Consider the following 11,977-nt stretch of genomic DNA (forward strand, 5'->3'; position numbering starts at 1 on the left):
GACTTCAGGAGGAGGATTCACGCCTGGACAGCAACAACAGCAGGCAGGCATGGATGAAGGTCCAGCACCTCACCAAATACAAACCCGGCATCAGAGCTGCTGAAGGTGATGCTGCGTTAGCAGAAGAATTAAATCTCTTCTTTGCTTGCTTCAAGCCTGTGACACCAGGAGTAGCCACGTCGCCACCAGCAGCCGCGTGTAACTTCACAGTGGGGGAGCACGAGATGAGGCGCGTGCTGAGGGGTGTCAACCGATGCAAAGCAACGGACCCAGACGGTGTCTCCGAATGGGTGGTGAAAGACTGTGCAGACCAGCTTGCTGGGATTTTCACCAAAATTTTCAACTGGTCCCTGACACAGTCTGCTGTTCCATCATGCGTAAAGACCTCCACCATAGTCCCCCAACCCAAGAAATCCCCCATACCCAGCCTCAATGACTACCGGGCCTGTTGCACTCACACCGGTGGTGATGGGGTGTTTCGAACAACCTTTGACCACCGGGTGATCCTATCCACCATTGTAAAGGGGTGTGTGAAACCCAGGGAGGACGGTAGGAGGCCCACGAGGTCCACATTAATGTGATTGAATCTCCGCTCAGATACAGGGAAGTGAGCTAGGGGAGCTTTGGAGTGGCAATGGATCTTGGAGCGCTGACACTCTCCACAGGAGTACACCCAGTCTCGAATGTTCTTCTTGAGGCTGAGCCAGACAAAGTTGGCTGACACCAATGTTTGTGATGGTTTTCTTCCTGAGTGTGGAAGGCCATGTACAGCCTCAAAAACACTTCACTTCCATACGCCGGGGATAACGGGCCGCGGCTGTGGAAACATTGCAGAGCAGCTGAGTACCCCCCTTTAAAAAGGGATGTCTATAGTCCACCTGCTGCAGACCTGAGTGCCTCCACCTCTGGGTCCGTGGTCTGATGAGCCGCTATGAGGGTATAGTCCAACCCGAAGTGGACATCGGCTACAAAAGCTCAAGAGAGGCAGTTCGTGATGAAATTGTATTGCCTGCAACATGCTGTCTGTCAGTGGTGAACTCTGAGATAGAAGAGAGCTGTCACTGTTGACAGGGATGGACCAGGGTTCAGACACTTTTTCCATGGCAAAAGTCAGTGGTTTGTGATCGACGAAAGCTGTAAACTGCTGGCCCTCCAGCAGTTGGTGGAAGTGTTAAAACGGCGAGGTGAAGGGCCAAGCAGCTCCCGGTCAAAAGTGCTGTACTTGCGCTCACTGGGGCATAACTGCTGACTAATGAAAGCAAACAGTTGCCAGGCACCATTCACCCACTCCTCATGCACTGCGCCCACAGCATTGTCCGATGCATCCATGGTGATGACTACGGGGGCCTACGGCAATGGATAAACCAGCATCATTGCAGCAGCTAAGGAAGCTTTGGCATCTGTGAATGCTGTGTTTCTCTCAGCAGACCAATCCACCAGGTGCTTGGGCTCTTTCCCCTTCAGGCCTTTTACAGGGGACACATAACCATGGCGGCCGTGGTAAAAGTTGACCATTCTCCAAAACTACTGCAGGGTCCGTACCATGAATGGCCATGGAAAAGTTAAGGCCTCATATACATTTAGATGGTAAGTGGTACAGACCTGTCCTTGGTGACTCAGTGTCCCAGGAAGTCAATGATGGTCAAACCAAACTGGCATTTAGCTGAGTTGATTATTAGCCCATGCAGGCTGAGGCATTCAAACAATATGGTGGGAAGTGGAGGTGGTGCAGGTGTGACAGGTGTTCCTTTTGGGAGGAACTGGCCACGAGGATGTCTATCAAGTAGCTGCCTTTCTTGAGGTAAGACACTGAAGTTTGTTGACTACATTAAGATCAGCCTCTTCTGTGCCAGGTTAAAAACTTTAGGCAGGTAATGCGAAACTTTAATCATAAGCGCTTTGTGCAGCAACTAACGTCAAAAGATGAGTCATGCTTTAGTTCTGGTCATGTGTTATTGTTCGGTCTTCAGGATGGTGCATACCTGGTGCGGGACAGCACGCGGCAGCTGGCAGCTCAGCCCTTCACGCTGATGGTCTTCTACCAGTACAAAGTCTACAACATACAGATCAGGAAACAGAACCACAGTTTCCTGCTGGGGACCGGCCTCAAAGTCCAGGAGGTAAGTCTGTCATCCCGTGTCATCAGAATAACCAGGATGTGCTGCAGTCAGCCCACTCGTATGCTGTCATCTAGTGCCAGCGCTCACATGTGTGGACCGAAGTTCTCAGTGTGTTCATCAAAAGTGTCTGCATTCCCTCCGTGACCCTCACGGTTCTCTCCGTTACAATCGGCGTTCCCGCAGTTACAGTCAGCATTCTCTCTGTTACAGTCAGCGTTCCCTCCATTAAACTCAGTGTTCCCTCACTTACAGTCAGCGTTCTCTCGATTACCCCCAGCATTCCCTCAGTTTCAGTCAGCATTCCCTCTGCTACCCTCAGCTTTCCTTCAGTTACAGTCGGCATTCCCTCCATTACCCTCAGCATTCCCTCAGTTACCGTTGGCATTCCCTCTATTACGCTCAGCGTTCCGTCACTTACAGTCAGCGTTCTCTCGAGTATCCTCAGCATTCCCTCAGTTTCAGTCAGCATTCCCTCCGCTACCCTCAGGATTCCCTCAGTTACAGTCGGCATTCCCTCCATTACCCTCAGCATTCCCTCAGTTACAGCCACCATTCTCTCCATTACAGTTAGCATTCCCTCACTTACAGTCAGCGTTCTTTCACGTACAGTCAGCGTTCCCACCGTTTCCCTCAGCCTTCCCTCAGTTACAGTTGGCATTCCCTCCGTTACCCTCACTAATCTCTCACTTACAGTCTGCGTTCTCTCCATTACAGTCAGAGTTCCCTCCGTTACCCTCAGCGTTCCCTCCGTTATGGTCAGCATTCTCTCCGTTACAGTCAGCATTCCCTCACTTACAGTCAGTGTTCTCTCTGTTACCCTCAGCGTTCCCTCAGTTTCAGTCAGCATTCCCTCACGTACAGTCAGCATTCCCTCAGCCTTCCCTCAGTTACAGTTGGCATTACCTACGTTACCCTCAGCATTCTCTCACTTACAGTCTGCATTCTGTCCATTACAGTCAGCATTCTCTCCGTTATGGTCAGCATTCTCTCCGTTACGGTCAGCATTCTCTCCGTTACAGTCAGCATTCTCTCCGTTACAGTCGGCGTTTTCTTACAATCAGCGTTCCCTCACTTAGTCACATTCCCTCACTTACAGTCAGCATTCTCTCCATTACAGTCAGCATTCTCTCCATTACAGTCAGCATTCCCTCACTTACAGTCAGCGTTCCCTCACGTACAGTCAGCATTCCCTCCGTTACCCTCAGCATTCCCTCACTTACAGTTGGCATTCTCTCACTTAAAATCTGCATTCTCTCACTTAAACAGCTGGCATTCTCTCCATCACATTCAGCATTCTGTCCATCACATTCAGCATTCTCTCACTTATAATTACCATTCCCTCACTTACATTCAGCATTCTCTCCATTAGTCAGTGTTCTGTCCGTTACAGTCAGCATTCCCTTCGTTAACCCACAGAGTTCCCTCACTTAGTCAGTATTCCCTTCATTAACCTCAGTGTTCTCTCACTTACAGTGTTCTCTCTGTTACCCTCAGCGTTCCCTCACTTAGTCAGCGTTCCCTCACTTACAGTCAGCATTCCCTTCGTTAACCTCAGCGTTCCCTCACTTACAGTCAGTGTTCCCTTTATTAACCTCAGCGTCCCCTTAATTAGTCATCGTTCTCTCACTTACAGTCAGTGTTCCCTTCATTAACCTCAGCGTTCCCTCACTGAACATCACTCCCTCCCTGACTACGTTTACATGCCATTAATATTCCGGTTAAGGTCAATATTCTGGTTTCTGAATCATTAGGAATAACTCGTTTACATTCTTAAGCAGACAGAGTTACTCCTGTATACATGGTCATTGGTATCATTTGGAATATCCCCATCTAAACAGCGACGCACGTCTTCCACCAGTGCTTGATTTGGTCTGGCATTCATGCAAATCCTGCTTCGTGTAAAACCCCTCACTACACACTTTTCTCAAACGGGCATTAACATTTTCTCATTTTTCTCTCCTGCGGCCTGCCTCCACATCATAGTCTCTGGACCTGTTGCCAGATTTGGTGCAGCTCCGCACAGCAGAGACGGGGGCGGTGTGAGTGGCTTGATAAGGACACAGAACACAATGCGCTGTTCATCTCTGCTTCTGTGGTGTCCGGTGCGTTGCATGCGCCGCATACAAGTAGTTGCCGTACTCAAACGACCAAGATTCCTTGCGGATAGGACATGCGCAGACACAAAATAATGTTCCTTTCTATAGGGATATCCCGATGCACGTTTATATGACCTGATATTCGGGTTAGAAAGGAGTAACCCAGGGGTCTTATTCGGGTTTTTAAAAACCGGAATATGAACATATTCGGGTTTTTGCGGGTGTTTACATGGCGGTGCGCAACCGGGTTATTGCTAATATTCCGGTTATGAAAGGGTTATGAAAGGGTTATTGGCTGCATGTAAACGTAGTCATTTACAGTCAGTGTTCCATTCATTAACCTCAGCGTTCCCTCACTTACAGTCAGCATTCCCTTCGTTAACCTCAGCGTTCCCTCAGTTTCAGTCAGCGTTCCCTCCATTACAGTCAACGTTGTCTCCGTTACCGTCAGCGTTCCCTCACTTACAGTCACATTCCCTCACTTAAAGTCAGCATTCTCTCCATTACAGCTGGCATTCCCTCACGTACAGTCAGCGTTCCCTCACGTACAGTCAGCGTTCCCTCACGTACAGTCAGCGTTCCCTCACGTACAGTCAGCGTTCCCTCCGTTACCCTCGGCGTTCCCTCACTTACAGTCGGCATTCCCTCACTTACAATTGGCATTCTCTCACTTAAAATCTGCATTCTCTCACTTATAGTCAGCCTTCTCTCACTTATAGTCAGCCTTCTCTCACTTACAGTCAGCCTTCTCTCACTTACAGTCAGCCTTCTCTGCATTACAGCTGGCATTCTCTCCGTCACAGTCAGCATTCTCTCACTTACATTCAGCATTCTCTCCATTACAGTCAGTGTTCTGTCCGTTAACCTCAGCGTTCCCTCACTACAGTCAGCGTTCTCTCACTTATAGTCAGCGTTCTCTCTGTTACCCTCAGCGTTCCCTCACTTAGTTAGCGTTCCCTCACTTACAGTCAGCATTCCCTTCGTTAACCTCAGCATTCCCTCACTTACAGTCGACGTTCTCTCTGTTACCGTCAGTGTTCCCTCACTTAAAGTCAGCATTCCCTCACTTAGTCAGCATTCTCTCACTTACAGTGTTCCCTTCATTAACCTCAGTGTCCCCTTACTTAGTCATCGTACTCTCACTTACAGTCAGTGTTCTCTTCTTTAACCTCAGCGTTCCCTCACTGAACGTCACTCCCTCCCTGACTACGTTTACATGCCATTAATATTCCGGTTAAGGTCAATATTCCGGTTTCTGAATCATTAGGAATAACCCGTTTACATGCTTAAGCAGACAGAGTTACTCCTGTATACATGGTCATTGGTATCATTTGGAATATCCCCATCTAAACAGCGACGCACATCTTCCACCAGTGCTTGATTTGGTCTGGCGTTCATGCAAATCCTGCTTCGTGTAAAACCCCTCACTACACACTTTTCTCAAACAGGCATTAACATTTTCTCATTTTTCTCTCCTGCGGGCTTCCTCCACATCAAAACAGCAAGCGTAGTCTCTGGACCTGTTGCCAGATTTGGCGCAGCTCCACACAGCAGAGACGGGGGCGGTGTGAGTGGAGTGGCCTGCTGCGGCGTTTACCGAGCCCGCCGACTCAGTAAGCGCATCAGAGGCAGTGAGAGCAATCGCGGTGATGCCGGTGCCGCGACCGACCCGCCTGATAAGGACACAGAACACAATGCGCTGTTCATCTCTGCTTCTGTGGTGTCTGGTGCGTTGCACGCGCTGCATACAAGTAGTTGCCGTACTCAAAAGACCAAGATTCCTTGCGGATAGGACATGCGCAGAACACAAAATAATGTTCCTTTCTATGGGGATATCCCGATGCACGTTTATATGACCTGATATTCGGGTTAGAAAAGGAGTAACCCAGGGGTCTTATTCGGGTTTTTAAAAACCGGAATATGAGCATATTCCGGTTTTTGCGGGTGTTTACATGGCCGTGCGCAACCGGGTTATTGCTAATATTCCGGTTATGAAAGGGTTATTGGCTGCACGTAAACGTAGTCATTACAGTCAGTGTTCCTTTCATTAACCTCAGTGTTCCCTCACTTAGTCAGCGTTCCCTCACTTACAGTCGGCGTTCCCTTCGTTAACCTCAGCGTTCCCTCACTTACAGTCAGCATTCTCTTTTTTACTGTCTGCATTCTCTCTCCGTTTCCTTGCACGTGTTTTCAGCGCACAGTCCAGCTCACCTCACAACATCAAGTGTGCGTTAGATGTTTGCTGCCTCTGAACGAGTTTAAGTTTCTTCTTCAAGCTTCCTGACAAACTGTTTCCCATAAGTCTTTGCTGCGGTGGGGTTTGGCCTCGTCACGCTGTATCATGAAAAAAAATGTGCATGTAAAATTTAATTAAATTTTAATTACAGTTAATTTTCTTCAAATGATTCCTTTTATTTGGTGGAAAATAAGGTTAATGTGGTGAGATGCCACATGAGGTACTTTTGTCAGAACAGTGCCCCCTTTTGTCGGAACACAAAAGGGGGGTAAAAAGAAATCTGACATAAAAATCTTATTCTCTGACTGGATTTATTAAGGAAATGATTGTGAAAGTAAATAAAAAGTAAAAAGTTCAAAGGTGTAAGTGTTTTCATGCGTGAGGTTTCTGGACTCTGATCCAGTTTCTGTGCACTTGTTTGCCTGCAGACCTTCCCGACAGTGAGTGACATCATCAGTCATTACTCCCAGTCTCCTCTGCTGCTCATCGATGCCAAAAACCGAACCTCGGGCCAACAGAACCAGTGCCTGCTGACGGACCCCATCAGCTTCTGACAGACTGGACAGAACCGGTTGCGACCCGGATCAGCTGTGAAGAGAAACAGCAGCATTGAGGTTGATGTGTGATGTCATAAAGATTTTTGCTTGTTGCTTCATTTACTGTTTTTTGATTTCTGCATCTGAACTTCATCCTCTGCAGATTTGTCTTAAATGTAAAATTAAAATCATCTCATTGGTCCAAATATCAGCTCGATTCACTGACTGAAGCTCCGCCCACAGGATTTTAGCCTTTGTTCATTCACGTATTTGAGTGTAACTTCTGATGAAAGTCATTAAAACATGAAAACTTCACTCCTGTCCTGATTTTCATTTCAGTCACTGCTGTGAATATGTCCATGTTTGCAATAGTCCTACAAAAACTCCCAGTTTACTGTCTCCTTCTTAAAAAAAGATTTTCAGTGACTCAACATCATGTGACCAACTAGCTCCACCCATCATGTAAGCGCCAACAATCCAGTCAGAGATGTCACAGCTGTGAGGCTCCCCAGAGCAAATCAATTCTATTTGTCATTTATACAGCACCAAATGGCAACAACGCTGCATCAAAGTGCTTCAGGTGAGGAAGGTCTAACTTCACCAACCCCTCTGAGCAAGAACACAGGAGACGGTAGAAAGAAAAAACTCCCAATGATGATGTTGAGGAAGAAACCTCAAGCAGACCAGACTCAGACGGGTGACCCACTGCTTAGGTCAAACTAACAGTTACAAGGTTTTTACAAAAGATGGGGGAAAAAAAACAGTCAGTTATTAAGGTACAGATAGTTCATCTTGGTGCAGAGTCTCTAGTTTCAGCTCTTGAATACTTGTGACAGCAGACATCAGATGCCAATGGTGGGTTAGTCTGGTCCTCTGGAAACGCAGCGACAGCACCTCAAACCGAGAGAAAAAGAGCAGAATCAGTCAGCCGGAAATAACTTTATCTGAGGCATTAATTCACCAGCAGTCAATCAACAGGGAAGCAGGGAGAATACAAAGGTGGTTACTGACAGCAAGAACCGAGCTTCATGAACAGACCCAGAAGTAAGTGAAGTGAAGCTGACATATGTTCCATTATTAATGATTTAAAGGGATAAGAAGCACAGTTTCATACTACAGCTGTATGCTAACCATACGAGAGGGGAAATAAGTGCGTCTTAAGTCTGGACTTGAAAGTCTACAGAATCTGTTTTATTGATGCAGAGAGATCATTCCACAGAATGGGCACGATAAGAGAAAGCTCTGACCCACAGAGTTCTTATTCACCCTAGGGACACAAAGTAGTCCTGCACCCTGAGAATGCAAAACCCGTGCTGGTACGTAAGGTTTAACTAGGTCAGCTAAGTAGGGAGGTGCCAGTCCGTCGACAATTTTATAGACTAGTAGCAGAACCTTAATCTGATCTCACTGGGACAGGAAGCCAGTGAAGAGACGCCAAAATGGGAGTAATGTGGTCAAACTTTCTGCTTCGTGTCAAGAGTCTGGCTGCAGCATTTTGAACCAATTGGAGAGTCCTAATGCTGGACTGCAGTAAAACCAGATAATAGAACATTGCTGTAGTCCAATCTAGAAGAGACAGATGCATGAATCAGGGTCTCAGCATCAGCCATAGACAGGATGGGACAAATCTTTGCTATATTTTGCAGGTGAAAGAAAGCAGTCCTCGTAATATCTCTAATGTGGAGGTCAAAGGACAATGTAAGATCAAAATTACCCCAAGGTTACTCCCTTTGTCAGTGTGATGTATGACACACGAGCCTAGGCTAAGTGTTAACTGGTCAAATTGATGCCGATGTCTCACTGGGCCAAGAACCATCATTTCAGTCTTATTAGAGTTTAAAAGGAAGTTTCTAGACATTCAGCTACTCACTGATGCAAGCCAATCTTCTAAGGATTTTATGTGAACGAGATTACCAGTAGTTATCGGCATGTATAACTGAGTATCATCAGCACAGCAGTGAAAGGTAACCCCAAAATGCCGTAATATGTGCCCAAGGGGTGCTATATAAAGGGAGAAAAGCAGGGGGGGCTAAGACAGACCCCTGTGGAACCCCAAATTTCATGTCACTAAGGTTAGAGGTAGTGTTACTGTACAAAAACACAGGGAGAATGACTGGTCAAGTATGACGTCAACCACGCAAGGGCACTCCCAGTAATCCCAAAATGATTCTCCAGCCTATAGAGTAGAATATGATGATCCATGGTATCAAACACAACACTGAGATCTAACAGCACCAGAACCGTAGTGGTGTCTGAATCCATTGTAAGCAGAAGATCATTCACCACTTTAGTGAGAGCCGTCTCTATGGAATGATATTTTCTAAAAGCAGACTGCAGTGGCTCAAAGAGATTATTCTCAGTAAGATAGTCTACGAGCTGCTGTGAAACCACCTTTTCCTGAATTTTAGATCAAAATGATAGATTTGATATCAACCGATAGTTTTTCAATACACTTGGGTCAAGATTAGGTTTCTTAAGTAATGGTTTAATCACTGCAGATTTGAAACATTTAGGAACAGATCCAGAAGTTAATGAGAGATTAATAATTTCCAGCACAGTCGGCCCAAGAGTGGGCCACAGGTCCTTAAACAGATCCAAGGGCGTAGGTTTGGTCTCAGCTTTGGTAGGGACAATACCACCCCCTCCCCCCGCCCACCACCACCACCCCCTAACCCACTCATACCATTAGATGCACAAGTACAGCATAATACATAACACATGACGACATAATGCTGAATAATTTAACACTTTATTTACAATATTAAGTGTGTAGGCAAACAAACAAATAGCTTAAATAACTAAATTGCACCCAAAATCACAAATCTATTCTATAGGCCTACACCTGAGAGAACAAGACAACAAAAAAAATACTTGTGGAGCTAACAAAAAAAAAAAAAAAGTTTTTGCAACCAAGATGTATAATCTATTCTCTTCATCAATAATGCAGTTGTAGGTATCTGGCAACCTAATTTGCCAAAAAAAGGGCTTTCCAATGATATATGGTGTATTACGGTAAACGTAAGCCTGTGATGTCATAACGCGGAGGAAAAACACGGAAGTTTCACACTAGTGCGCCGCTGATTCTCATTACCGTAAGTTCTCATGTAAGCCCTCATTCTGAAAAATTTCAACACTGACAGCAAGCCAAGAACCCGTGCTTTCCAACAGTGTGCTATATGTTGCATATATTACGGTAAAGTGCGTTCGGTGACTTTTGAAACGAGGGAAAAGTATGAAAAAGAGCGCAAAAGTGACAGAAAAGTACAGAGACAGACAGCAAACATAAATGTAGTAATTTCTGAGGAAAAGGCAGGGTGTTAGTGTCATTTGTGAAGGTGTGTGTGCATGTTTGTGTGGGTGTGCAGTTTATTTTAAGTGTGGCGCACAGCATTGTTCGCAAGCCCCCCCGCCCTTCTTGTTTTTCTGTACCAGAGCCACCCATCCTCAGCGCTCTGGGACCTCCCACTTTACAAATGAAGCACTGCCTCAGCACTGCCACGAGATGCGCTTTGTTTACGTCCATGTGAGAAGAACGTGAGCCAGTGAAATTGCAACATGGGTAACCCTGTCACTCTGGCACGTCGAAAACACAAAACGTGACGACTAAAATTATAGTATCGAGTTCGCAAAAAAATAGTGAATGATTTTGTTATATAAAAAAATGCTAAATATTGGTAGGGACTATTTTGCCATCCCAAAATATTGGTTGTGACTTGTCCCTATGGTCCATATGCAAACCTACGCCCCTGAACAGATCTGTTGGTATAGGATCAAATAAACAGGTTGTGCTTTTTGTTGACGTCATGAGTTTCATCAGCATGCCTAGTGAGATACTATCAAATTCTGTAAATGTAGGTAATACCTCAGTAATGGCGCCCACCTCAAAAGCAGGGTGTAGTGGCTGGGTTAAGGCATGCTGGGCTATGTTTAACAGAATGTCTTCTATTTTCTTAAAGTAATCCAGGAAATCTTGTGCTGTAAAAGGAGAGCGAACTACAGGTGGTTGTCCATGAATAAGTGTTGCCACTGTGTCAAACATGAACTTTTGAGTTATGAAGAAAGGACTTCTCCCAATCTGGAAAGGGTGACCACATGGATCGTAACAACTATCAGGGTATCATGCTGCTCTGCACTGGGGAAGGTGCTTGCAAGGACTCTGAACAGGATTCATCCTCACTGAGCTGCTGCTTAGTAACACAGTCAGTTTGCTTTCAGAGTCAGGAATTCCACCATCCACATCCAAGATCTGGGAGTTGTGACTGAACATAAATGTGAATTTCAACAGTACTCCATCTTAGCCTGTGGTGATTTGCTTGAGTTGGTCGGACTGTTCTCTGGAGCATCCTGAGAAAAAATTATGTTCCTCAGGGATGTGTTCTGGTTCCTACACTGTTTAGTGCTCGCATGGACTGGGATTTGGACTCATTATTGACTGGGTGCTGAGTTGTGTGAACGAGAGACCAGGAAGCTATTGTCCATGAGGAATATTTTACTAACTTTGACTTTATGGATGATGATCTTTGTGGAATCAGCAGTGGCGGTCCTAGAGTGATTTACTCCCCGGGTGAAACCCCCTGCGTGTGCCCCCCGCGTACACTAATGTGGCCACCACCTCCGCCCCACCACCCATGAAAACACTAACTTCGTCCAGAACACCCACAATCCCACAAATTAACTCACAACAGCTATTTTCAAGAACAAATTTCAGGTTTTAATGACTACTGCAATAACAAACACAAAGATAAACAATAATTACTTCAATAAAGTTTTTGAACATAAAAAACAAAAGACTCAGTGACTTCACATTACAACTATGTACAGTACAGGTATTTAAGAAAGCACAACTGCACTACAGCACCACCCGATGGTCAAAATATTGCACGTAATTCAGTTTTACCAACAGAGAGCACTTTGCATTATCACAGAGTACCATTCACTGTATCCTTGATCTCTGGGCATAAATAAAAATAAACAAAACAGCGTTTCGCT

Source organism: Thalassophryne amazonica, chromosome 9 (assembly GCF_902500255.1).
Source record: "Thalassophryne amazonica chromosome 9, fThaAma1.1, whole genome shotgun sequence".
NCBI lineage: Eukaryota > Metazoa > Chordata > Actinopteri > Batrachoidiformes > Batrachoididae > Thalassophryne > Thalassophryne amazonica.